Source organism: Crotalus tigris, unplaced genomic scaffold (assembly GCF_016545835.1).
Source record: "Crotalus tigris isolate CLP2741 ecotype Arizona unplaced genomic scaffold, ASM1654583v1 scf7180000024133.156889, whole genome shotgun sequence".
NCBI lineage: Eukaryota > Metazoa > Chordata > Lepidosauria > Squamata > Viperidae > Crotalus > Crotalus tigris.
Window position 1 is genome coordinate 107180 of NW_024100406.1, and position 27602 is coordinate 134781.

The 27602-nt window shown below is 41.7% G+C and overlaps 1 long non-coding RNA gene across 1 annotated transcript; it reads right to left on the reverse strand.

The window, feature by feature from the left end:
• Window positions 1–10669: 10669 nt before the first annotated feature.
• LOC120298788 lies at window positions 10670–26256 on the reverse strand. Its single transcript, XR_005554218.1, has 3 exons — window positions 26210–26256; window positions 23665–23766; window positions 10670–10793 (listed from the first exon to the last, which is right to left on the reverse strand). It is a non-coding gene; the product is annotated as an uncharacterized LOC120298788 (long non-coding RNA).
• Between the last annotated feature and the right edge of the window lie 1346 nt (window positions 26257–27602).

A 27602-nucleotide genomic window follows, 5' to 3' on the forward strand; every position in this document is an offset into this window, starting at 1 on the left:
TCTGGCATGATCTGTTTTTGACATGATGTCACAATTAAATTATATGGCCATAAAAATACTTAATGAGCTTTTGCAGCTTTGCTGAAGATCCTAAGATAGGGATAGGCAACATGATGCCTAGGATCAGTCCATTGGCACCTGTCAAGCTTTCTGCACCATCTGATTTTATTTATGATTATTTTAATTAAAACCCCAAATGAATGGGAAGCTGACATTAGGTAAAGCAAAGTTCCAGTCTCTAATACTGTTTTATTTACAAGAATGGCACCGATATAGCTTTAACCTTGGCCCAGTGATGGCGAACCTTTTAGAGACTGAGTGCCCAAACTGCAACCCAAAACCCACTTATGCATCGTTGAATGCCAGGTGCATGTGGCCCATTAGCTGGGCATGGCTGCGGTGGTAATGGCAGACTAGGTGGGACTAAAAAGTTCAATCAATCAATTCCAACTTTGCAAGATCTTTTTTTTTCCGCGAGAAGTTCAAATTGACTGATTTAACCTTTTTTTTTTTTTTTTTGCACACAGCAGCACAGGCCTAAAGTGAAAAGGTTTTAGAAAACCCAGCTGAAGACCTAGGACTGGGGCGACGGTGCACATGCCCACAGAGAGGGCTCAGTGCCACCTCTGGCACCCGTGCCATAGGTTCACTACCACTGCCTTAGCCCCGTAAGCAATTTATAAAGTAAAAATTGTTAGTGGGTATGGTGCAGCACTATGAAATATGCTCATAGGCTGAGAAAAGATATAAATGCATAAATTATAATTGTTTATTTAATTAATTTTAAAAATATAGTATGTATTTATAAGAAAAGCATTTACAAGAAAAAGGTGAAGGAAATGATTGGTCCATTAGTGGGTGAAAGTGGCAAGAAGGTGACAAGCAATAGGGAGAAAGCAGAACTATTTAACTCATTTTTTGCATCTGTCTTTACACAAAGGGAAAAAACCAACCTATCAAAAATAGTGTCATAAAAAACAGAATAGAAACACAAATTAAGATAGGCAAGAAAAGGGGCGTTGTCTTACCTGAACGCTTTTTCTCAGCATGAGGAATGTAGACTCCACGAATGGGGTTGATTTAGTCTTCTAGCCCAATCAGACCAAACAATCAAAGTTGCCACGCCTCTGCAGGGTCTGACCATGCCCCAGTTTTGAAAGGGCGAAGCGAATGATTGTGTGACGTGATGGCTCCGAACTGCTGACACTAACCTAACTGCTAGTAATGATCAGGGAGGGGGTGGAGTCTACATTCCTCATGCTGAGAAAAGGCGTTCAGGTAAGACAACACCCTTCTCCAGCATGTAGAGGAATGTAGACTCCACGAATGGGACATACCAAAGCCCCTATGATCCCACGGGTGGGAAGCAGGTTGGTTAAGTGTTGGTGCTGAAATGGACCACTTGTAAAACCCGACGGCCAAAAGCAGCCTCCGCGGAAGCAAACTTGTCGAGTTTGTAGTGGTGAATGAATGGTGAAGGGGACGACCACGTAGCCGCCTTACAGATGTCCTCTATGGACGCCTGAGTCTGCCACGCCGCCGATGTGGAAGTGCTACAAGTAGAGTGCGCTGACAGGCGGCTTGGGACAGGTAAAGAGGAAGCCTGGTAAGATTGAATGATACAGGCCTTGATCCACCTGGCTATAGTAGAGGAGGAAACCTTCCGTCCCTTGGAAGTTGAGTGGAAAGAGACAAACAATGTCTCCGATTTGCGAAAGGAAGCTGTCCTCTTAATGTAATGACGTAATGCCCTACATACATCTTGCCACTGCTTTTCTAGTGTGTGAGAAGGATTGGGACAAAAGTTTCGTAGTACAATGTCCTGAGCCCGGTGAAACAGTGTATTCACCTTGGGAATGAATGAGGGATCTAACCTCAGCACCACTCTGTCCTGATAGAAGGTACACAGGTCTTCTCTAACTGAAAGAGCAGCCAGCTCTGACACGCGTCTCGCGGACGTGATGGCTACTAGGAAAGCCACCTTATGGGACAAAATGTGAAGAGGACAAGGCCATATAGGTTCAAAGGGAGACCTAATGAGTGCCTGCAGAACATGAGGTAGTTCCCAAGATGGATACCTGTGTACTACCGGAGGTCTGGTGTTGGAGACTCCTTTCATAAAGGATCGGACCCTGGAATGATGGGACAATGGAGTGGCGTTGGCACAGGTGAACACCATGGAAAGAGTGTCCACCTGTCTACGCAAGGTGTTGGGCGCTAAGCCCTTATCCACTCCATCCATGAGGTATTCAAGAATCACTGGAATAGTGACAGAAGAGATAGACAAACCCTTACAGGTACACCAGTCACAGAAGTTCTTCCAAGTGGCATCATAGATTCGGTTCGTCACCGGCCGTCTGGAAGCTTGGATCATAGTTATCACCCTTGAAGAGTAAGATCCGCACATCAGGAACTGGCGCTCAGATGCCAGACGGCTAGTTGTAGCCACTGTGGGTCCGGATGGCATATGGCCCCCTGTGTTAGAATTATCCTCTCTGGAGGGATTTGCCAAGGGGGGGGCTACAGCGAGGTTCACGAGATCCATGAACCATGGATGCCTCGGCCAATACGGGGCCACAAGGATTAGCTCTGCCCATTCCTGTAACAGCTTCCTGATGACGGCCAGGATCAAGGGAAGGGGTGGAAATGCATATAGAAGGCCCACTGGCCAAGGGCTGCGGAGGGCATCTGCTCCTTCCGAACCCTGGGATGGGTACCGAGATAGAAACCGGGGAAGCTGGGTATTCTTTGGGGCTGCAAACAGGTCAACTTTGGGCTGACCAAAACGGTGAGTTATCTCCCAAAAGAGACGAGGATGTAGACGCCACTCTGAATGATCTATCGTAGATCGACTCAGAAAATCTGCCTGGTCGTTTTCCACCCCTGAAATGTGTTCCGCCTTTAGGGACAACAGATTCTGTTCCACCCATGACCCCAGACACTGGGCCTCAGACATTAGAATCCGCGATCGAGTGCCACCCTGCCTGTTGACATGGGCCTTTGCGCCACGTTGTCTGTCAGAACCAGCACATGGCGGCCTGCCAACTTCTTGTGGAAATGGCGAAGTGCTAGGTGTATGGCTCTGAGCTCTAACCAATTGATATTTTTCTTGAGATCCTGTTGAGACCACCGTCCCTGGATGAATTGGGATTGCAGATGTGCCCCCCATCCAAATAGACTGGCGTCTGTGGTCAAGGTTACCCGAGTCGGTTCTCTGAGCAGGGATCCTTTGGACAGTGCTGGGGACAACCACCAGATGAGGGATGTGAGTGTCTGTGGTGGGACTCACACCCTCTGTGGAAAACATGCTACACCCCGTTTCTGGTAAGGGAGTAGAAACCACTGTAGTTGTCTCGTATGAAGCCTGGCCCAAGGCAGTATGGCAATACATGAGATCAGTTTCCCTAACAGCTGTGACAGTAGGAGCAGGGTTACACGTTTCTCCTTGCGCACCCTGGTGACCATCATACGTATGCCGAGCTGACGCTCCTGAGACAGGAAAACTCGGCACTGGCTGGTGTCTATTATTGCGCCTAGGTGGAGCAAACGGTTTGTTGGGATTAGATGGCTCTTTGGGAAATTGATCATAAATCCATGATCCTGGAGTGTCTTGATTGTCAGTGCCATGTCTGAACGGGCGTTCAGTGCCGAGGACGACTGGATTAGGATATCGTCCAAGTAGCACTGAACGCGGACTGGTACCAACCTGAGCTGTGAAGTGAGAACTGCCAGGATTTTGGTGAAAACCCTTGGAGCTGACGATAGGCCGAATGGCAGGGCTCTGTACTGATAGTGATGGTTGGAATACCTGAATCTGAGGAAACGCCTGTGATTTGGATGTATGGGAATGTGCAGGTAAGCTTCTGTCAGATCTATGGATGTAAGAAAATCCCCCGGCCGAATATTGCCCAAAATAGAATGAAGAGATTGCATCTTGAATTTTTGGTAAATTAGGTACCAATTTAGAGCCTTGAGGTCTAGGATCGCCCTCCATCCTCCTGAGGGTTTTGGTACCATGAACAGGATGGAGTAGAAACCCAGTCCCCATTGATCTGGGCGTACCCACTCTATTGCCTCTATGTTTAACAGATGACAAATGGCCTCCTCCATGAAACCTTGTTTCAGGGGATTTCTGGATAGGGGGCAGGAGATGAAGCGCCAAGGGGGGAGTGTGAGGAACTCCAGAGACAGTCCGTCTCTGATAGTGGTTAGAACCCAATTGTCTGTGGTGGTACTTTCCCATTTGTGGAAATATAGTGCCAGTTTTCCGCCAATGTGAGGAATCCGCCTCAAGTCACTTTGACTTTTGGAAAGGACGAGCTCCTCTGCGGTGAAAGGGCCGCTTAGCCTGGAATTGTGGCTTTGGCTTGTCTCTGTAGCCATACCGGTCCGATGAGTGGTCCGGCCCTGCTTGAAAGGGCTGATACCCGCTCCATGTAGTTCAGTCTGAGCCAGACTTGAACGATGGACGCCGGTTGTATGGAGAAAAACGTCTGCCCGTTTTTTTGACATGAGCTAGTACTTTCAACTTTTGTTTGTTTTCAGTCAGGTAAGGAGTGAGAGCCTCTCCAAAAAGGCGACCCTTTTGATATGGTGCCGCAGCTACTCTCCATTTGTGCCTGGTATCGGCCTTCCAATTTTTTAGCCAGAACAACTGGCATGCGGCCACGTTGGAAGCTATGGCCCGAGCCGAATATTTGGCCGACTGCAGAGACACATCCGCCATGTATTCCAGTGCGGCCCTTAGTTTAGTGACATCCTGGTGAACCCTTACTTCGTCTGGAGATAATCTGGCCTGTAATTCCCTGAGCCAGATTAATGCAATTCTGGCGAAAAAGAAGTTAGATGTTGAGGCTCTTATAGCCCAAGCCGATGCCTGATGGGTCCTTTTGAGGGAAATCTCAGACTTCTTGTCCTCAGCCTTAAGGGCCTCAGACATATCTCCTGGGATTTTGCTGTCTGACAGTATGGGGGCGAGAGCCTCGTCTACACTCAGAACTTCGAGGACATCGTTGAGGGAAGGGACCGTATCTAAGAGCTTACGATCTAATCCCCCAAGAGCAGAGAAACTTCCAGGAGATCCCCACTGATCCTGAATGGATTTGAGAAACATGGGGGGGCAAGGTATCTGTAGGTTCTTCTTGACCGGTTCCAGAAACAGTGGATCAGAACTCTGTCCAGAGTCCTGATCAGTCGTCTGTGATTTCACGGGTTCAATTTTTCCGGTGACATAGGCCTTTTGTAAAAGAGAATAGAAGGAATTTGGATTAAACACCCCTACCATAGGAGTGGCCTCCACCTGAATGTCTTCCCCGTCTGACCACATGCCTTCTTCCGGAATCTGAGTGGAAAAATCCAATATCTTGCTCCCTTCAGATTGAGGTGGAGAACCATGATCTGAGATCACATACTTCCTGGGATGCATAGTTTCCATGGGCGTAGGGAGGTTTGACAGTCCTTGGACCAGAATGGCCCTCCCTGAAGCCGCCATTGCCTGAGCCACCGCCTGTGAGATCATGGCTTGGAGCTGGACAGTAAATGAAGGATGTTCGGGGCCCCGAAGACCTGCCGCCGTTGGCATGAAAGATGCTGATGGGATTGGGGGAGGGACGACTGTAGTAACCTCCCCCTGAGACCCACAAGACACTGAGGAAGGTCCTGGCTCAGCAGCTGGAATTGAATCTTGGACCTGTAATCTCAATTCTCGGTCAAAGAGGGACAGATGGTTCCATTCATATCCCAGCAAAGAACCCTGGTCCAGGGTCTGCTCGGGAGACCAAGCCCATGTAAAAAGGGAAGGTCGATGCTCCCCTGATGTGGATGCAAGAGGAGGTGAAGGGATAAGCTGCGTCTCTCCTGTCTGCCACTGGGCTTTGGAGAATTGTTGCTCCAGCGCCCTATGTCTGCTATCTGCTTGCTTGTCATTGGCCTTAGAGGTCCGTTTGACCTTGGCCTTGGCTTTTGCAGGTGTATCCAGACTGGATGGCTTGCGTTTTATATTTCCACTGGAAGTGGAAGCCTGTGAAACGGTGTTATCCGCGAAATGTTTTCTTCTTCCTAGGGGGGCATGACAGAAAATAATTGAGAAGCACTGATCTAATGAGAGATGAAACAAGCTGAAAGAAAAGATCCTCTCCTGCAAGTAATCTGGTAATAAGCTCTTTTAGTCAAACAGTTCACCTGCTGTTTTTTTGGGTAATTTACAGCTGATAATCAACATTAACAAGGAAGTACTTGAGTAGTGTGAGGATCGAGCCTTCTAGAGGCTCAAAATGGCGCCCACAGGTTGTTTGAATTGGTAATGAACCCAGGAAGGTGATTTCAGTTTTCAGCCGAAAATTAGTAGTTTAAAGCTTCTCATTCACAGCAAGATCCTGGAAGGGGGTGGGGGAGGTGGATTGTAATGAGGAGGCAGCAATCTACGATCAGTTGTCTGCCTCTGAAAAACTCACAGAGAAGGGAATTGATTAAGAGAGAAGAAATGGTGCAGCACTGAGCTCAGAGCTGAACCAATCCCCCCCCCCCAAGAAGGAAAAAAAAGAGAGAATCCACGAATGGCAATACCTTTCTGAATCTAAATTGGAGCCAAATTCTCAGGTGTCTTCAGGGCTGAGACCAAATGAAACTGGGGCATGGTCAGACCCTGCAAAGGCGTGGCAACTTTGATTGTTTGGTCTGATTGGGCTAAAAGACTAAATCAACTCCATTCGTGGAGTCTACATTCCTCTACATGCTGGAGAATGATAAGTGAGCACCTCTCCAGGCTAGATGAGTTCAAATCGCCAGGACCAGATAGATTACACCCCAAGGTTCTCAAGGAACTGGCAGATGTGATCTCAGAACCACTGAACTATATTTTTCAAAGATCCTGGGGCACTGGGGAACTACCAGAGGACTGGAAAAGAGCTGATGTAGTTGCCATCTTCAAAAAAAATTACAAGAAGAAATTACAGACCTATCAGCCTGACCTCAATATCTGGGAAGATTCTGGAAAAGATAATCAAACAACAAATCAGCGAACATCTACAGGCAAACAAAGTCATTACTAAAAGCCAACATGGGTTTGTCAAAAACAGATCATGCCAGACAAAACTTATTGCATTCTTTGACCAAGTGACAAAATTAGTGGATAAGAGGAATGCTGTAGATATAATTTACTTGGACTTCAGTAAGGCATTTGATAAAGTAGATCACAACTGATAAGATAGAAAAATGTGGGTTAGACAGCATCACCATCAGAGGGATTTGTAGCTGGCTGACCGGCCGTACTCAGTGTGTGGTCCTCAATGGAACCGCATCTACATGGAGGGAAGTATATAGTGGGGTGCCCCAGCGCTCTGTTCTGGGCCCAGTGTTCAACATCTTCATCAACGATTTGGACAAGGGGATAGATGGGGATCAAATTTGCAGATGACACCAAGCTGGCAGGAATAGCCAACACCCCAGAAGACAGGCTTAAGATACAGGGGAATCTGGACAGACTTGAACATTGGGCACTATCTATCAAAATGAAATGCAACACTGAAAAAAGTAAAGTTCTACATTTGGGCAAGAAAAACCAAATGTACAGGTATAGTATAGGGCAGTGATGGTGAACCTTTTAGAGACTTGAGTGCCCAAACTGCAACCAAAACCCACTTATGTATCATCGGGTTCCGGGTGGCCGTGGCCTGCTGGGTGGGCGTGGCCAGCTGGGTGTGGCTACAGTGGCCATGGCAGATGGGTGGGCATGGCCAGGGTGGGTTTGGCCAGCTCAATGTTGCTCCTATGAAGGGATGCCTGTGGGGGTCGGGCAGGGTTAGGGGAGATCCAGGGGGTCTCTGGCAGGTGGAGCGATGGGTAGGAAGCTCATCCTGCGGGGTGAGGCGAGGCAAGGCAGGGCAGGGGTGCCATTGTCTCAGGGCAAGGCGAGGCAGGGGCCGGGGCAGCTGCTGCCTGACACCATCAGCCCCCGCACATGGAAGCCAGCAAGTGTATGGGTACTGGGATGCATCTGGCCATGTGGGACTTCAGCGAGTTAGCACACAGCTGGTTGAACAGGATGGTTGCCATCTCCAGGGCATGGCATGCATGCCCAAAGAGAGGGCTCTGGGTGCCACTTCTGGCACACATGCCATAGATTCGCCACCACTGGTATAGTGGGTACCTTGCTCAATAGTAGTAACTGTGAGAAGGACCTTGGAGTCCTAGTGGACAATCACTTAAATATGAACCAGCAGTGTGCTGCAGCTTCCAAAAAGGCCAACATAGTGCTAGGCTGCATTAACAAAGGGATAGAATCAGGATCACATGAAGTGTTAATATCACTTTACAATTCCTTGGTAAGACCACACTTGGAACACTGCATCCAGTTTTGGTCACCACGATGTAAAAAAGATGTTGAGACTCTAGAAAGAATACAGAGAAGAGCAGCAAAGATGAAACATATAAGGAATGGTTGCTGGAATTGGGTATGTCTAGTTTAATGAAGAGAAGGATGAGGGGGGACATGATAGCAGTGTTCCAATATCTCAGGGGCTGCCACAAAGGAGAGGGAGTCCAGTTGTTTTCCAAATTACCTCAAGGCAGGACAAGGAGCAATGGATGGAAACTAATCAAGGAGAGAAGCAACCTAGAACTAAGGAAAAACTTCCTGACAGAACAATTAACCAGTGGAACAACCTGCTTCCAGAAGCAGTGAATGCTCCAACAATGGAAGTTTTTAAGAAGAGACTGGACAGCCATTCGTCCGAAATGGTATAGGGTTTCCTGCCTGAGCAGGGGGTTGGACTAGATGACCTTCAAGGTCCCTTCCAACTTTATTATTATTATATTCTATTATTATATTCTATTATATGAAAAAGAAAAACAAGAAATTCAAGAAGAAACCGGCATGGCTGCACAAAGATCTCTCAGACAAACTGAAAGACAAAAAGGACAAGTACAAAAAATGGAAAGAGGGACACATAACTAAGGCCGATTATCAGCAGACAGGCAGAACATGAAAAGACAAAGTCAGGAAAGCAAAGGCTCAGAATGAACAAAGACTTGCAACAGAAATCAAGGATAATAAAAAAAAGTTTCTTTCAACATATTAATAACAAGAAAAAAGTCAAGGAAACTGTAGGTCCACTAAAGAGAGAAGAAGGCAAGCAAGTAACAAGCAATCAGGAGAGTAGAGCTGCTTAACTCATTCTTTGCATCAGTCTTCACACAAAAAGAAATTATATCACAACAAACAAAAAACAAATACTGCAAAAGACAAACTAGAAACAAAAAAATAAAATAAGCAAGAAAATGGTAAGAGAACACCTTGATGAATATAAATCACCAGGACCTGACAGATTACATCCCAGAGTTCTGAAGGAGCTGGCAGATGTTATCTCAGAACCATTGTACCATATCTTTCAAAAATCTTGGAGCACTGGGGAATTACCTGAGGATTGGAAAAGGGCTGATGTGGTTCCCATCTTCAAGAAAGGGAAAAAAACAGACCAGGAAATTACAGACCAATCAGTTTAACATCAATACCTGGGAAAATACAGGAAAAGATAATCAAAAAACAGATCTGCAAACAACTAGAAGCAAACAAATACTATAACTAGTAGCCAGCATGAGTTTGTTAAAAACAGATCATGCCAAGCCAATCTTATTTCATTCTTTGATAGACCAAATTAGTAGACCATTGAAATACTATGGACATAGTATACTTAGATTTCAGTAAGCATTTGACAAAGTAGACCACAATCTACTCCTTTGTAAGCTAGAAAAAAGTGGAATAGACAACATCACCACCAGATGGATTTATAGCTGGCTGACAAACTATACTCAATGAGTAATCCTCAATGGTACTACATTCACATGAAATAAACAGTAGGACCACAAGGCTCCGTCTTAGGCCCAGTACTCTTCAATATCTTCATCAATGACTTAGATGAGAGAATAGAAGGGGAACACCTCAAATTTGCAGATGACACTAAACTGGCAGGAATAGCCAACATCCCAGATGACAAGCCAGGATTCAAAAAGATCTTGACAAACTTGAACAATGGGCCCTATCCAACAAAATGAGTTTTAATATGGAGAAAAGCAAAGTTTTACATTTAGGCAGGAAAAATCAAGGGTATAAATACAGATTAGGTGAGACCTGGCTCAAAAACAGTAACTGTGAGGGGGACCTTGGAGTCTTATTGGATGACTATGAGCCAGCAATGTGCAGCAGCAGCCAAAAAAGCTAATACAATTCTGGGCTGTATAAACAGAGGCATAGAATCAAGATCACGCAAAGTATTAGTACCACTTTATAAAATCCTAGTGAGGCCACACCTGAAATATTGCAATGAATTTTGATCACCATATTACAAAAAAGATGTTGAGACCTTGGAAAAAGTTCAGAGAAGAGCAACTAAGATGATCCAAGGCCTGGAGACTAAAACTTATGAAGAATGGCTGCAGGACTTGGGTTTGGCTAGTCTAAAGAAAAGAAGAACTAGGGGTGACATGATAGCAGTATTCCAGTATTTGAGAGGCTACCACAAAAAAAGAGGGGGTCAAATTATTCTCCAAAGCACCAGAGGGCAGGACAAGAAACAATGGATGGAAACTAATCAAGGATAGAAGCAACCTGGAATTAAGGAGAAAGTTCCTAACAGTGAGGACAATTAACCAGTGGAATGGCTTGCCTTCAGAAATCATGGGCGCTCCATCACTGGAGGTTTTTAAGAATAGACTGGACAGTCACTTGTCTGAGATGGTAGAGGTTCTCCGTTCCATTTTTTTCTTTTTCTTTCTTTTGTCCAGTTGCCTATTAACATCTTTGTCAGCATATGCCAAAGTTAAAATAGGTATAAGTCAATAACATTCTGCAACAGTAACATATTCACTTAAATCAAAAGCATCTACTCCAGGGGTGTCAAACTCGCAACATCACCTGACGTGTCATGACGTATTGCAACTTTTTTGCCATTGCCGGCAATGGGGTGGGCACAGTTTCGCTATGATGCATCTGGCCCACAGGCCAGCAGTTTGACACCCCTGATCTACTTTCTTGTTATCTCTGTGTGAGATGAGAAATTGAGGTTTAGCCAATTTAATCAAAAGCCAGATGGGTGTAATTTGACATGTGATTTACAATTACAATAGTTCTGGGTAAGATCTTGTAAAATATTTGAAAAAAGTGTTTCACAAAGTAAGTGTCAATGCTGTGACAAACCAAACTGAAACAATTTTCATTTTGTCTTTGTTGCCACATTTTAGTTGGAGATTTTTGATGAAGGGAAAGGGTGGCGGGCATGTGTGTGTAATTCTCAGTTAGCCAAAACAATTCCTAATTGTGACAACCAAGGACAGTGCTGATAAGATTTTGGCGGGCTGGAGGGCTGAGAGGAGAGCCCGCATTTTGCAACAATAGGTGAGTGTGATTTATGACAGCAATTTGGGGTGGGAATTGCAATAGTAATTTTGTAACCAGGGGGAGGGGATTTTTAGTCTTGAGTTCACCTACGTATGTGCTGATATTTTGTTTCCTAATAAAATGTATCTTTAAGGAAGACATTTTTGCCTTGAAGTTCTTTTAAACCGTTTCATCTATCAGAACCATAACATTAACCCAAGACTCACATTTAATTTAAAATAACAGGGTCCTGAGCTCCGGTTGCCTACCCAAAGCCATGGGGAAGACAACAAAAACTCAGGGAAGATCCATGATGGAGAAAAAGGAGGAACCTGTCACCAGCACCGTAACCACACGGACTACATTGGTGGATGGAGTGCAGGCCATAGCCCCGATAGTGTGGTGTTGACGAGCACACTGGTGGTGGGCACGTGGCAGGAATGTGAAATCCAGCAGGAACTCATCTGGTCATAAGAATGGACCCTGCCTAGCAGAGATTCTTTGCGTTCAGAGGTTACCCAGCTGAAAAAGAGTACTGCAAAGGCTGCTGAAGCCGAATTCCCACTGACTGCCACCAGCGGATCATGATCTCCTGATCAGAGAGGCACTAAACTTGCAGCACCTTGGAATGAGTCGGGTGAGTGGAAATATTTGACAGCCATTCGGAGCCAGTCAGTTGAATGTTTGAGAGAGACGTTTGAGGGGCTGGATGTGAGAGGCAAGGAGCAGATCACTCGTCATTTACTCTCCAGTGAGCAGGATCACAGACTCCCCCAAGGCCATCCCCATTCCAGAAGAAGCCCTAGTCCCATAACCAGAGCTAGAGCCACATCCCCACGACCAAAACAGCCAGCTTTAACTTTGAGTCCAGTTTGAGGCCGAAGCCCAGATTGGCATCAGCGTCTCATTAGCCCCAACCGTCGATGGCAGCCACTAAGCCCTGATCACCATCAATGTTATGTCAGCCCCGATCATCATAAGCGATATGTTAGCCCTGAACAGCACCATCACTACATGAGTCCTGACCGGTACTGGCACAGAGCAAGCCCTGACTGCCGCCGATACTCTGATAGCCCTGACAGATACCCATGACGGACTAGCCCAGATTGCTATTGGTACTAGGCCAATCCAGACATCGTCATTACTGAGTTAGTACCGAGCCACCCCCCTCAATGACTCAGTCCTGACTGCCATTACTGGCATCACACCAGTCCAGGACCCTTGCCAAGAATTGATCAGGCAGCGGGGTTCCAAAGATATCAATTGCAGCAGTATGGCTGACTGCATGCTCTCTTAGACAGACAGCAGCCCGTGGCAGCTCCTTCTTTCAAATCTAAGTTTGATGGTGACCCCAAGAAGTAAACTTTCTTCTTGACCCAAGTGCGCTCTCACATAAATAGAAATGTCAATGGCTATCCCAACCATGCCGCCATGGTCGATGTGATAGCAGCTAACCTAGAGGGGGAGACAACAGAATGGCTAAACAGCTTGTACAATGAGCAAGCACCTGAGCTATGGGGCTACAATCTGTTCATCCAAGGGTTAAGAACCAGATTTGAGGATGGATCCATAGTTTTACAGCCTGAAAAGGATATTCATGAAGTAAAGCAGAGAGGTCGACCAGGTAAGGAATATGTGCGTGAATTCCAAAGAGTAACTGGCAGAATTGAGCAGTGGCCTGAACAATCCCTAATTCATCACTTCAAGAACGATCTGGACCCAGATCTATTCCAGGCTTGTGTCTAACGGGAGATCCCTGATCAACTCTAGGAGTGTTATCACGGCCATGCACTTAGACATTGAGCTAATCCACTACAAGAAAACACCAACTTCTGGACCTGGACCAAGACCAGACCAGACATGATGTCCACCTGCCTGACAAACCCCACCGACAGAAGTGACTGAACCTTCAAAAGCACCTTCAGGACCGCCAATCAAGTGTTTCAGATGTGGCCAGCCGGGTCACCGGTCAGCGGTTTGTCCAGTTCCTTTCCCTCAGCAAAAAAGCGCCTTAGCTCCACCAGAAAGAAAAAAGGGAAGCCAGTCGCCCACTAGAGAGAAATCAAATTGGATTACTCAGGAGCAAGCTACTCAAGTCACCTCACCTACTCGAGAGAGAGTCAAGGCCCCAGCTAAAGCTGCCATCTCACTTGCTCCATATGACAGTGGTCATGAAGGAGAGAATGACCCAGTGGTGAGTCAACCTGTTCCACCTTTTTCCCTCTCTACCGAACTCATAGTTCCCAAGACGGGCGTCCAAATGGACTTAAGGGTGTTAGTAGACTCTGTGTGTTTGCGATGCCTAATCAGCTTCCCAGCTGTCCTCAAGTTAGGCATCAGGGCAAGAAAACTTTCCACCTCCATGAAGTTTGAGCAGGCAGATGGATCTTTAATGGGTGGAACCTTAATAACCTAGCTGATGGAGCCGGTGCAACTAGAAGTGGGGGAACATTGGGAATTTATCTGATTTGTGATGGCCCCAAAAATGACTGAAGCAGTAATTTTAGGTTTAGCTTGGTTGGACAAATGGAAACCCTTGATATAGTGGGAGGAAGGAATGAGAACTCTGAGGTTACCCATAGGACCATCACCCCCAACTCCTCCCACAATGCCAGTGGAACAGCAAAACCACCATCTGAGACACTAAAAACGGCCTTGAAATTCTTTTAAATGGTTTCATCTTTCGTAACCATGACAGTAAGTATGTGTAACAAGGCACTTCTATACAAAGCATAAAGTGCCCCCTACTTTGCAAGGTTTAAAAACCCACTGCTTCAAAAGCTGACCTTTTCCCATGGTTTGCATATGCATGTACAGAAAATACTTCTAATTGAAGAGGTCAGTGGCTATGCATGTACATATATGCCAATCCTAATGAAAACAACCCCTTTATGGATTACTGCCTTGTCGTGGCAAAGGAGCTTGTGTAATTCAATGAAGCTATGAGCTAAGCCATGTAGGCCACCCAAGATGGACAGGTCATAGCAGAGAGTTCTGACAAAATGTGATCCACTGGAGAAGGAAATGGCAAACCACTCCAGTATCTTTGCCATGAAAACCCCATGGACAATACTAAAAGGCAAAAAGATATGCTGGAAGATGAGCCCCTCAGGTTGGAAGATGTCCAATATGCTACTGGGGAAGAGCAGAGGGCTACTACTCATAGCACCAGAAAGAATGAAGCGACTGGGCCAAAGCCAAAAGGACGCTCAGCTGTGGATATATCTGGTGGTGAAAGGAAAGTCCAATGCTGTAAAGATCTTTTCTCCATAGGAACCTGGAATGTAAGATCCATGAATCAAGGCAAGCTAGACATAGTCAAACAAGAGATGACAAGACCGAACATCGACATCTTAGGAATCAGCAAACTAAAATGGACAGGAATGGGTGAATTTAACTCAGAGGACCATCTTCTGCGGGCAAGAATCCCACAGAAGAAATGAAGTAGCCTTCATAGTCAATAAAAGAATAGGAAAAGCAATATGGGGATACAATTCCCAAAATGACAGAATGATCTCAGTTCGAATCCAAGGCAAACCATTCAATATCACAGTAGTCCAAATCTATGCCCCAACCACTGGTGCTGAAGAGGATGAAATTGACCAGTTCTATGAAGCCCTACAGCACCTTATAGAATTAACACCAAAAAATGATGTCCTTATCATCATGGGGGATTGGAATGCTAAAGTAGGAAGCCAAAAGATAACCGGAATAACAGGCAAGTTTGGCCTTGGAGTACAAAATGAAGCAGGGCACAGGCTGATAGAATTGTGTAAAGAGAATACAATGGTCATACTAAACACTCTTTTCCAACAACCCAAGAGACAGCTCTACACATGGACATCACCAGACGGTCAACACAGAAATCAAATTGACTATGTGCTCTGCAGCTAAAGATGGAGAAGCTATATAGAGTCTATACAGTCAGTAAAAACAAGACCAGGAGCTGACTGTGGCTCAGATCATGAGCTTGTTGTTGCAAAATTTAGGCTTAAATTGAAGAAAGTAGGGAAAAGCACTAGGCCACTCAGGTATGAACTAAATCATATTCCTGATGAATATACAGTAGAGGTGACAAATAGATTTAAGGAATTAGATCTGATAGACAGAGTGCCTGAAGAACTATTGGACGGAGGTTCACAACATTGTACAAGAGATAGCAATTAAAACCATCCCAAAGAAAAAGAAATGCAAGAAAGCAAAATGGTTGTCTGAGGAAGCTTTGCAAATAGCTGAGGAAAGGGAAGTGAAAGGCAAAAGAGAAAGAGAAAGATACACCCAGCTGAATGCAGAATTCCAGAGAATAGCTAGAAGAGATAAGGATACCTTCTTAAATGAACAGTGCAAAGAAATAGAAGAAAACAACAGAATAGGGAGGACCAGAGATCTCTTCAAGAAAATTGGAGATATGAAGGGAACGTTTCATGCAAAGATGGGCATGATAAAGGACCAAAATGGCAGGGACCTAACAGAGGCAGAAGAGATTAAGAAGAGGTGGCAAAACTACACAGAAGAACTATACAAGAACAAGCTTAACGTCCCAGATAACCACGATGGGGTGGTCACTGACCTCGAGCCAGACATCCTAGAATATGAAGTGAAATGGGCCTTAAGAAATCTGAGCAACAACAAAGCTAGTGAAGGTGACAGTATTCCAGCTGAGCTATTCAAAATCTTAAAAGACGATGCAGTAAAAGTGCTACACTCAATTTGCCAGCAAATCTGGAAAACTCAACAGTGGCCACAGGATTGGAAAAGGTCAGTTTACATTCCAATTCTAAAGAAAGGCAATGCCAAAGAATGTTCAAACTATCGCACCATTGCACTCATTTCACATGCTAGTAAAGTTATGCTTAAAATCCTACAAGCTAGACTCCAGCAGTATGTGAATCGAGAACTACCAGAAGTACAAGAAGGATTTCGAAGAGGCAGAGGAACTAGAAATCAAATTGCCAACATACGCTGGTTCATGGAGAAAGCTAGGGAGTTCTAGAAAAACATCTACTTCTGCTTCATTGTGTGGATCACAACAAATTGTGGCAAGTTCTTAAAGAGATAGGAGTACCAGACCATCTTATTTGTCTCTTGAGAAACTTATATGCAGGTCAAGAAGCAACAGTGAGAATTGGACACAGAATCACTGATTGATTCAAAATTGGGAAAGGAGTCCAACAAGGCTGTATACTGTTGCCCTGCCTATTTAACTTATATGCAGAGCACATCATGAGAAAGGCAGGGCTAGATGAATCAAAAGTTGGAATTAAGATTGCCGGGAGAAATATCAACAACCTAAGATATGTAGATGATACCACTCTAATGGCAGAAAGTGAAGAGAAACTAAAGAGACTCTTGATGCGGGTGAAGAAGGAGAGTGCAAAAGTTGCTTGAAACTCAACAGTAAGAAAACCAAAATCATGGCATCCGGCCCTCTCAATTCCTGACAAATAGATGGGGAAGAAATGGAGGTAGTAGCAGATTTTATTTTCCTGAGCTCCAAGATCACTTCAGATGGGGACTGCTAGCCAAGAAATTAAAAGACACTTGCTCCTGGGGAGGAAAGCTATGGCAAATCTAGATAGCACAGTAAAAAGCAGAGGCATCACCCTGCCAACAAACTTGCGTATAGTCAAGGCTGTGGTTTTCCCAGTTGCAATGTATGGATGTGAAAATTGGACCATAAGAAAGGCTGAGCGCCAAAGAATTGAGGTCTTTGAACTATGGTGCTGGAGAAGATTCCTGCGAGTCCCCTGGACTGCAAGGCATTCAAACCGGTCAGTCCTAGAAGAGATCAACCCCAACTGCTCTTTAGAAGGCCAGATCCTGAAGTTGAAACTTAAATACTTTGGCCACCTAATGAGAAGGAAGGACTCCCTGGAGAAGAGCCTAATGCGGGGAAAGATTGAGGGCAAGAGAAGAAGGGGACGACAGAGAATGAGGTGGCTGGATGGAGTCACTGAAGCAGTAGGCGTGAACTTAAATGGACTCCAGAAGATGGTAGAGGACAGGAAGACCTGGAGGAACGTTGTCCATGGGGTCGCGATGGGTCGGACATGACTTTGCAATTAACAACAACAATGAAAACAATTTTGAAACAGCTTGGCAAACTTTGCAAAAAACATAACCACTTTAACACTTTAAAGAAAAGTGTTTTATTTGAACTATGGTGCTTTGCTTAGTATTTCTTTCAATACTCTGCAAAGTACTAATTTATAGGAAAAATTAATATCTTCAAGGCTGGCAGAAATATTCTAAATATATTGCTAAGAATTAACAATATTGTTTGTTGAGACTTCCGGTGGTTAGCGGCGATGATGGCGGTTACATTGTAGCTGTCCTCCTGGGACGGCATCAGAACCGCGGAGCACAGCGGTTATCAGCTGTCCCGCGGCTCGAAATCCCCCTCCCGGGCGAAGGGAGGGAGTAGAGAATCACACGAATAGAGGTAGAGCCTCTTGAACCCCCCAGGGATTTTTTTGGGGGGGGGTGAAAGAGAGCTCCCTCGGAGTTCGTTTTGCCTCTGCCTCCCAGCTGTTTTTGTTTCTTTGGAAGCAAAGTGAAACGCCGCTACCATCTCCGCACTTAAAGGGATCGGGTGAGTGAATTTTAAAGCGGACAGAGCTGGATAAAGGATTGAACTTATTGAGTTTTATTTGCCTTTTAGTTTATGTTGATCTTTTTTTCTTTTTTTTCTTTTTTTGCTTTTTGCTGGTGTGGAGAGTGAAAGTAAAATGGCGATTTGAAAGTGCTTTTTTTTTTTTCTTTTCTTTTCCGGAAAGAAGCGAGTTAAATGGAATGTAATGGACTACATAGTTCTTTCTTTTTAAACTTTCTAAACTTTTTTTTGAAAGTGGTTCTGTGGTTTTGAAATCTCTTTTGTACTCTCCTTTGTTTTTTTTTAATTTTTTGAGGGAAGAAAGAGGAAATAAGACTTTTTTAAAATGGCTTCAACGAGGCAAGCAGCTTCCACAGTTCCTAAGGTGGCTTCTCCTGCAATCTTACCAGTACAACAACCTAAAGCTACACCACCATCTTTCCCTCCTCTGCCAGTTTTATCTGTACAAGATATGAAAGATATAATGGGAAATGCTGTATCCCAAATCAGAGAGGAAATGAAGGAACTTCTAGATCAGAACAAATCTGAAATTAGAGGAGAAATGAAGAATCTCTTAGAGCAGAATAACACTATTTTGAGGCAAGATATAGTTATGGCTCTATCAGGACTTGCTTCTGTGGTTGAGAAGCTTGATTCTAGAGTGGAAGAGGTCGAAGATAAGGTTGATATCCTGGAAGATAAATTTGAAGGTATGGAAAAAAAGATGGAAATTTCACAAGATGATATTGTTATGTCTCAGTATAGGGAAATGGAATATGCCTTAAGAATCAGGGGCCTGAAAGAGGATATGAATCAAGATTTGATAGAGATGGTGGTTAATGATCTTGCCGTTGCTTTGAATAGGGAGAAAGAGGGAATACTTAGAGAAGTGGAAAAAATTTACAGAGTTAACTCCTGGGTCGCAAAGCAGAAGAACTTACCAAAAGATGTGGTGATTTATTTTGCAAAGAGAACTCTGCGCAATGAAATTATACAAGCTTTCTATAATAAGAGGTTTCAGATTGCTGCTCAAGATGTTATCATTTTAAAGGAGATCCCATCCAAAATTCTAAGAAATAGAAAAGATTTTGCTTTTTTAGCCAACGAACTTAAAACAAGAATGATGCCATTTAGATGGGAGCTTCCAATGGGTATTGCTGTGAGCCATGCGGGGACGCGTTATAGACTTAACACAGTCACTAAAGCAAAGGAGTTTTATACTTCGGTCCTGGGAGCAGGCTCATCATCATCTATGATGCAGAAAGTCTTGGATGGTAAAGAGGCGGAACAGCAGTCTGAAGGACTAGGTGTGATGGTTGCTGGAAAATTACAGATGGAATGGTTGCGACAAACAGAGATCAAAGAGCAAAGAATGACCCGGGCAGCACATAGACGCAAGGAAAAGGAACAACAGAAGAAAGAAGTTAAAGAATCTCTTCAAGAAAGTGTTTCGTTGCCGGTGGGAGGAGCAAGACCCAAGAGTTCTGCAGCACATTCTTCAATGGCAGATCTTCAGGCAGTCTTCTCCAGGCTTCTGGTTAAGGGAGATGGTAAAGCTCCTGACTTGGAATGCTAACGGCCTTAATTCCCCGCAAAAGAGAAAGAAAATCTTTCATTACTTAAAACAACATAATAATGACATTATTTGCTTGCAGGAAACACATATTTTACTTAAAGACCAAAAATATTTAGTCAATGCTCGTCTGGGATCTCATTTTGTATCTTCTGCTCCTGGGAAAAAAGGATGTAGTCATTTATGTTAAGCAAAATTTATCAGCCTGTTTGGTAGAATCTGATCTTCAAGGGAGATATGTTATGATTGAAGTTGGTTTATATGGTAAGAAAATACTTATAGTTGGACTGTATGCACCAAACCAACAACAGGAACAATTTTATAGATTGCTGCATCAGAAACTAACTTTGTTGGATTATAGATCTGTGATATTAATGGGAGATTGGAATGGTGTGTTAGATATACAAAGAGACAAAAAAGGATCTTCCACTTTTTTCAAACAGGCTAAACTACCCAAAGCTTTTTTTGACTTGAAAGAGGACTGGGAGTTGTGAGATTACTGGCGTGAACGCAACCAGGAGGAGAGAGACTTCACTTTCTTTTCAGACAGACATCAATCTTTTTCAAGAATTGATTTTTTTTTATTACAACTGATTTATATTTTAGGGTAAAGAATGTGAAAATTTTTCCTAGGACATTGACGGATCACAGTCCAGTCTGGATGGAGTTGGTTGATGAAAAAGAGGAGAGGAGATTGTGGAGGGTGAATGAGAATTTATTTAGACAAGAAAAGAATATTCAAAAATTAAAGGAGCATTTAAAGGATTATTTTGTTTTAAATATGCATAAGGGAACTTCAATCTCAATGGTATGGGATGCAGGTAAAGCTTTTATGCGTGGGATTTTGATACAAATGAATAGCGCTCAGAGACAAAAGCAGATTCAGAAACGTAAGGATCTGGAAGATGAGATTAAATTAAAAGAAAAATCTTTGATTTTAAATCCCACAGATGAAAAGGTTAAAGAATCTATAAAATTGCTTAAAACACAATTTGATATGTTGATGGCTGATCAAACTGCAACTAACTTATTGTATATGAAACAAAATACATTTTGCAATGCCAATAAACCAGGGAGATGGTTGGCTTACCAATTGAGAAAGAAACAGAGACAGAGAATTATAGATAGAATAAATTATAATGGTAAATTGGTGTATCAGAAGGAGCTGATTAAGAAATCCTTTTTAGATTATTATCAAAAGCTATATAAGAGTACTAATGTACAAACTTTGGATATAAATAATTATTTAAATGAAGCCAACTTCCCCAAACTAACAGAAGATCAGAAGCAAGAAATTAATGGTTTAATTACTAGTGATGAAATTGTGACAGCCATCAAGGAATTAAAATTAGGTAAAGCACCGGGTACGGATGGCCTGACATCTATTTATTATAAAACTTTGGTAGAAGAGATGATTCAACCTTTATGTGAGCTTTTTAACAATATATTACAGGGTTTAGAGATTCCCCCGTCTTGGGGTAGAGCCTTTATATCTTTAATTCCAAAAGAAGATCAAGATCTTACTTTACCGAAGAATTATAGACCTATATCTCTTTTAAATGTAGATTATAAGATTTTTGCAAAAATCTTAGCTAATAGACTTATGAGGGTTTTGCATCAGCTTATACATAAGGTTTTATAACTGGTAGGTATATGAAGAATAATGTTAGACAAATCATTAACTTATTAGAATATTTAGATAAGAATAATCAAGTTTCTGCAGGACTGTTATTTTTAGATGCTGAAAAAGCTTTTGATCAATTGAATTGGCAGTTTATGTTAAGATTAATTGAGAATATGAATTTTGGAGAAAAAATTTCACAAGCTTTTGGTGCTATTTATCAAAAACAAACGGCACAACTTATAGTTAATGGGGGTTTGTCAGAGGTTTTCACAATAGAAAAGGGGACTAGACAGGGATGTCCATTGTCACCTTTGCTGTTTATTTTAACTTTGGAAATATTGCTAATTAAAATTCGAGAATCACAGCAAATAAAAGGAATAGAAGTTAATAAAAAAGAATATAAACTAAGAGCTTTTGCAGATGACTTGGTGGTTACCCTGTCCCAACTTACTCACTCTGTAGTAGAGCTATGACAATTGATATACCAATATGGACGGGTTTCGGGTTTTAAAATTAATAATAATAAGACTAAAATATTACCCAAAAATATGACTAATTTGGAAAAGCTGACTTTGGTTAACTTGACAGATTTCGAGGTTGTTGATAAGGTAAAATACTTGGGGGTTATTTTATCTGTTTCTAATTTTAAATTGTATAAAAACAATTATGAAAGGTTGTGGGTCAGGGTACAAAGAGACTTGAAAAATTGGGAGAAGTTCCAATTATCTCTTTTGGGAAGAATTGCCGTGATTAAAATGAATGTCCTGCCAAGGTTTCTCTTTTTATTTCAAATGATACCTATTTTAAAGAATGAGGTTAACCTAAATGAATGGCAGAAAGGTATCAATAAATTTATTTGGGCAGGGGAAAAACCAAGAGTAAAGCTTAAAATTATGCAAGATATTCGTGAGAGAGGTGGACTCAAGGTACCGAATCTGAAATTGTATTACGATGCTGTGGTTTTAACATTAATTAGTGACTGGGTTAATCTAACAAATGTAGAAATACTCCACTTGGAGGGTTGGGATTTACTTTTTGGATGGCATGCCTATTTAATTTTTAATAAAAAAGTTGACCGGGTTTTTAAATCTCATATTATAAGGATCTCTTTACTTCGGGTTTGGAGGAAATATTATAGAAGTGACCTTAAAATACCATTATGGGCTATACCTTGGCATGCAATAGAGGGGATAAGGAGAGGAGTTAAGATGGATAGTGTTTCTTATGCGCAATTACTCAGGTGGGATGGTAAAAATTGGCAGTTAAAATCTTTGGAAGATTTAGCACATGAAAATATTATATATTCATGGTTTCAGTATAGACAAATAGCTGATAGATGGAAGATAGATCGTAATGTGGGTCTGCTCAGAGAAGATGAAAATTTCTTTAAACAAGTAAAAGATCAAAGGCGAACTCACATTAAGAGAATTTATGGGGTGCTAGTAGAACTGGACTCAGAACCAGAACTAATTAAAGAATGTATGATTAAATGGGCACAAAATTTTGGTGAACCAGTTCTACTAGATACCTGGGAAACCATCTGGGTGAAGAATGTTAAATTTACACAAGCCCAGAACTTAAGGGAGAATTTTTACAAAATGTTTTATAGATGGCACCTTGATCCACAAAAAATGTCTCGTATGTATCCTGACTTACAGCCTAAATGTTGGAGATGTGGTTGTTTGGATGCTACTTATTATCATATTTGGTGGTCATGTAAAAGTATAAAAACTTTTTGGATTAAGATATGGTGGAATATTCAAAGAATCTTTAGAAGGAGGGTAAAATTTACTCCACAATTGTTTTTGTTAGGTATTATTACTGATTGTGATACTAAGGAGGTTATACTGATTTAATTTAAGTTAAATTTAATTTCAGCCGCAAGGTTGTTAGTAGGGCAATATTGGAAGAAGGAATCTCTGCCTACCTTGCAAGAGTGGTTTTTTAAAGTTTCTTATTTGGCGGAAATGGCAAAGATTTCGGCTTTGTTAAAGGACCAATCGCAAGAGAAGTTTTTTGCGGCATGGGAAAAATGGATAGATTTTATACAACGTAAGTTGGATATAAAAATATTACTTAGTTTTTCAATAACTTATATATAAATTTTAATATTTTATGGATTGTTTCACTTATATATTATTGTTAATCATTTTATAAGTTGTTTATGTAATGTATTTAGATTTATCTATGGTCTATACTTTTTTAATTTTTTTTTTAAGATTTGTAGAAATTCTAATTAAGCCTATATTCAGCTCTGGGAAGGTTGGGGGGATGGAGTGGGAGGGTTGGGGTGGGTTGGGTAGGGTTGTTTTTTCTTTTTCTTTTTCCTTTTTCTTTATTTGTAAAAATTTCAAAAATTTTCAATAAAAAAAAACAATATTATTTGTTTTTGTCATTTAATCTTAATTTCCATCATTTAGGAAATGATACTTTCATCTCCTGCAGTAGTTTTAGCTGTAAGTAAGAATTTTCAGTGTGCCAGAAAAGAACATTAAGTTTCTAACCATTCGTCAAGATCTGCTATCCTCCAGAAGTGATCGACTTCATCTAACTTCAAAAGCCTAGGTTTCTGGTTGTAGAAGTACAGCACATCAGGAGAGTCTCAGCTTCAGATTAAATACAAATAATCAAAATTATTAAAATACACTAAGTTGTTAAAATATTTTACTATTTCAATATTTTGAGGAGAAACAAAATCAGATTTCTTTATGAAAATGGTTTCTCTGCTCTCAGAGATCAGCTGAATTATAAATAGAAGATTTTTACTTGAACTAACATCTTGTGACATATTAAAGTTTTATATAGATTATAAGTGTTTTAATGCTACAAGTATAAGAGTAGGTTATATTTTGCATAGCTATCTATTTTTACAAAAAGAGTAACTGAGGGAAAAACAGTAACATTTGGATTAATGGTTCATAGAGAATATAATCACTGGGCATAAAAATATCTTGGCAGAAATGACAGCTTTCCTGCCAGGAAGGAATATTTATATCATAAATATAAATATTATATCATATTCAATAGATTAGCTTGGCCTAGTGCAGTGGTGGCGAACCTATGGCACGCATGCCAGAGGCAGCACTCGGAGCCCTCTCTGTGAGCACACGGGCCGTTGCCCCAGCCTTACCTCCTCCTGTGACCCCCTCCTCACCAGCAGCCTCCCAGGAGGAGAGTCGCCCCCGAGCCTGGCCCACGTGGAGCAGTGCAGCCAATGACATGGCAGCCAGGCAGCATAGACAAGACTCTGCCCTCACACCCCATAGCGCACAGTTGATGCTGCGGGGTGCGGGCAGAGGGCATGGCCGCAATGGGGTTGCTGGGCTGCCTGGGTGATCTGTGGCAGGCCCTGGAGGCGGTGAGTGGCCCTGCGGGCAGGCAGGGTGGGAGCAGGGCAGGGGGTGGAGTGGGGGCGGGGCCAGTTTTGGGGCACTTGGTCTCTAAAAGGTTAGCCATCACTGGCCTAATGATTAGGGCACCAGACTAGAAAGCAGGAGATTGTGAGTTCTTGTTCTGCCTTAGCCATGGAAGCCAGCTGAATGACTTTAGGCTAATCACTCTCTTTCAGCCCAACCCACCTCACAGGGCTGTTGTGGGGGTGGGAGTATTTGATCTTCTCTCCCTTATTTTGCCATTAAGTCCCTGGGAAAGAGCCCCAAAGCAAAAAACCTCCGAAAGTGAGGGGAGGGGACTACATTCCCATTCCCCCATAGATGGAAGCGGTGAATAAACCTTTAAGAAGGAAAGAAACATATTGAAATTAAATTTAAAATACCGTAAATGCCGGCGTACAAGGCGACCCGGCGTATAAGATGACCCCCGTCTTTATAGCCGGGCCGCATTCCTAGAACGTCGTCTTATACGCCGGAAACTACCAGTATTTCCGGCGTATAAGACGACCCCGTCTTTGGCGCCGATTTCAGCGCTCGCGGAAGTCGCCTTATACGCCGGCATTTACGGTACTACAAACTGATCAAACTTAGAAACTAAAACAAACTGCTAAGATTATATTCTAAAGGATTTTAATGAAATTATATATAAAAAAGAAAAATAAGAAGAACTTCTTGTCTGAAAGAGCTGGAAAACAAATATTTGCTGACATCTAATGACAATTAGAATATAGCACATTAAAGACAATGCCCAGAAACAAAGAAAAATCTGTTCCCATGAACTCTAATAATCTTTAAGAAGATAGTTGCCAGGGAACAAAAAAGAGATTGTATACTGGGCCAGCTATACTGGAAAGACTGGAAAGTGTTTGAAGGAAAATAAATACTTTGTGATCTAAATTTATGAATTGTTTAAAAACTTTGATCTATGACTAATTTTTGAGAGGGAAAGTTACAGGAAGGATTTAAGGTAGCTAAATATATTGAATTGCAATTCTGACTGGTTGACAATTGACTCCTGAAAGAAAGAACTGTTATAAAACATTGATTTTACTGAAACCTTGACAACTGAAAATTACAGTGGCTTATAAAAATTATATATAAAGACAAGAATATACAAAATTGGACTGTTTGGATTTTGAGTTCTGGTCAGCTTGACAAGGCTAATTACAGAGACTATGGCATTTATGACAAATTACTCGACAGGGGGAGATAAACATGGGTATGACACAATCATCAAAAAATGATAGAAAACCACACTTTATATTTACTCTTGAAGGATTTAGCTGGAAAGATCAAAGACCTCTAGAAGCAACATTTCAAGACAAGACAAATACTTTCCAAGAAGCAATTTATGCAATGCTACAACAGATACAAATCACAATAGCTCTAAACCATGAGGAGATTAAACATAACTTTGACAACATAAATGAATACACTTCTAACTTAAATTTACAATCAAAAAACATTCAAAGAATGATGGTAAAGAATGAATAAACAAATCAGATAACAGAATGTGAACTAGAAAAAAATGACTTAATTGGCAAAGTCACAAATGAAGGGAATTATAACTTAATACAAACAAGAAAAAACTCACAAGATTTGGATGCAACAATAAATATGGAAAAGATACCTTATGCATTAGAACATCAAAACAAACCTGAGAAGAAAGAAGACTTAACAAAATCGACACTGCTGGGAGAATCACTGTTTGGGAGACAAAAAGCATGCATTTTACATATTATGTATCCTCTATGCCTAACAACAACTACAAAAATACAAGAACTGTTTGATAAATCGAAATTATTAATTTGGAAAACAATTTGGCAAAGGAAGAAGATTAGAGATGGGCTTAAGAGACTTGACTCGCCCTACCAGATGGAATATTATACAAGCAAACACTTGTTTGAATATGGCTAAATAGGGCTTTAGCATAAGTGGGATAAGAGATGTAAGTAATACAGTATTTTTTGATAAGATACAAAATGTAAAAATATTGGGATGATGAAAGTGAAGGAAAAGTTTGAACTTTAAAGACAAATTGAAAAGATTTAGGATTAAGGAATGATTGAAATATTAAGGGGAAATTAGGCTTAAGAAAAACTTTGAAAAAAGGATATATAGTGATTCAATCAATTTTTATAAATAGGTGAAATATAAATTGATTAGAAAAGATGTTAAAGGTAGATTTTATGATAGATAAATAGTATAGTATTTCTATAATATATGAAATATGAAAATACTGGGATGATATATTTAAGTGGAAAATTTGGATCTTTAGATGTTAATTACTGAGAAAATTAGGATTGATAAGAATTGTTTGAATATTATGGAGAAATTGAGCTTAAACAAGATTTATAAAAAATAAGATATATGGTGAATCAATAAGATGACTTACAAAAATAACATAAGTTGATAAGAAAAAAATGCTATATATGGAATTGTTAGAGAATTTTAATTTCTCTATTGGTGATAAATAAATCAGAAGCTCTCCCAGTTGACTGCATTTAGCTGATTCAAATAACTTTATATTTATATAAAAATATTTACAATACCATTCTTCTTTACAGCAACATAGCTTAATGAAGATTTCTTACAGAGACAGACCAGAGACAAACCTTGAGACTGGAAATCCAGCTCCTAACTCAATACTCTTTTGCACAGACTCAGTAGCATTTTCTTCCCATTGGCTGACTGAGTTACCACATGACTCTTCCTGTTCATGAATATTCCAACACTCCTCCCTTCATGACAGGAAGAGACATCAGACCTATTAATACATTCTTTAATTGCAAAAAACCTTGTGCCACTAACCTGGCCTTATACTGTACATCATTATTTGGCAATACCCTTTTCTTATATACCCATTTACAACCCACAGCTTTGGTTCCCTGTGGCAAAGTCACTGATTTAAATACTTCATGGTCTTCCATGGATTTCATCTCTTTATCCATGGCCTCCTTCCATCTTTCTTGTTCAGCCTTTGGTAATGCCAACACTTCTTTATAACTTCTTGGCTCATACCACACATTGCAAACCTTTACCTTGCTGGC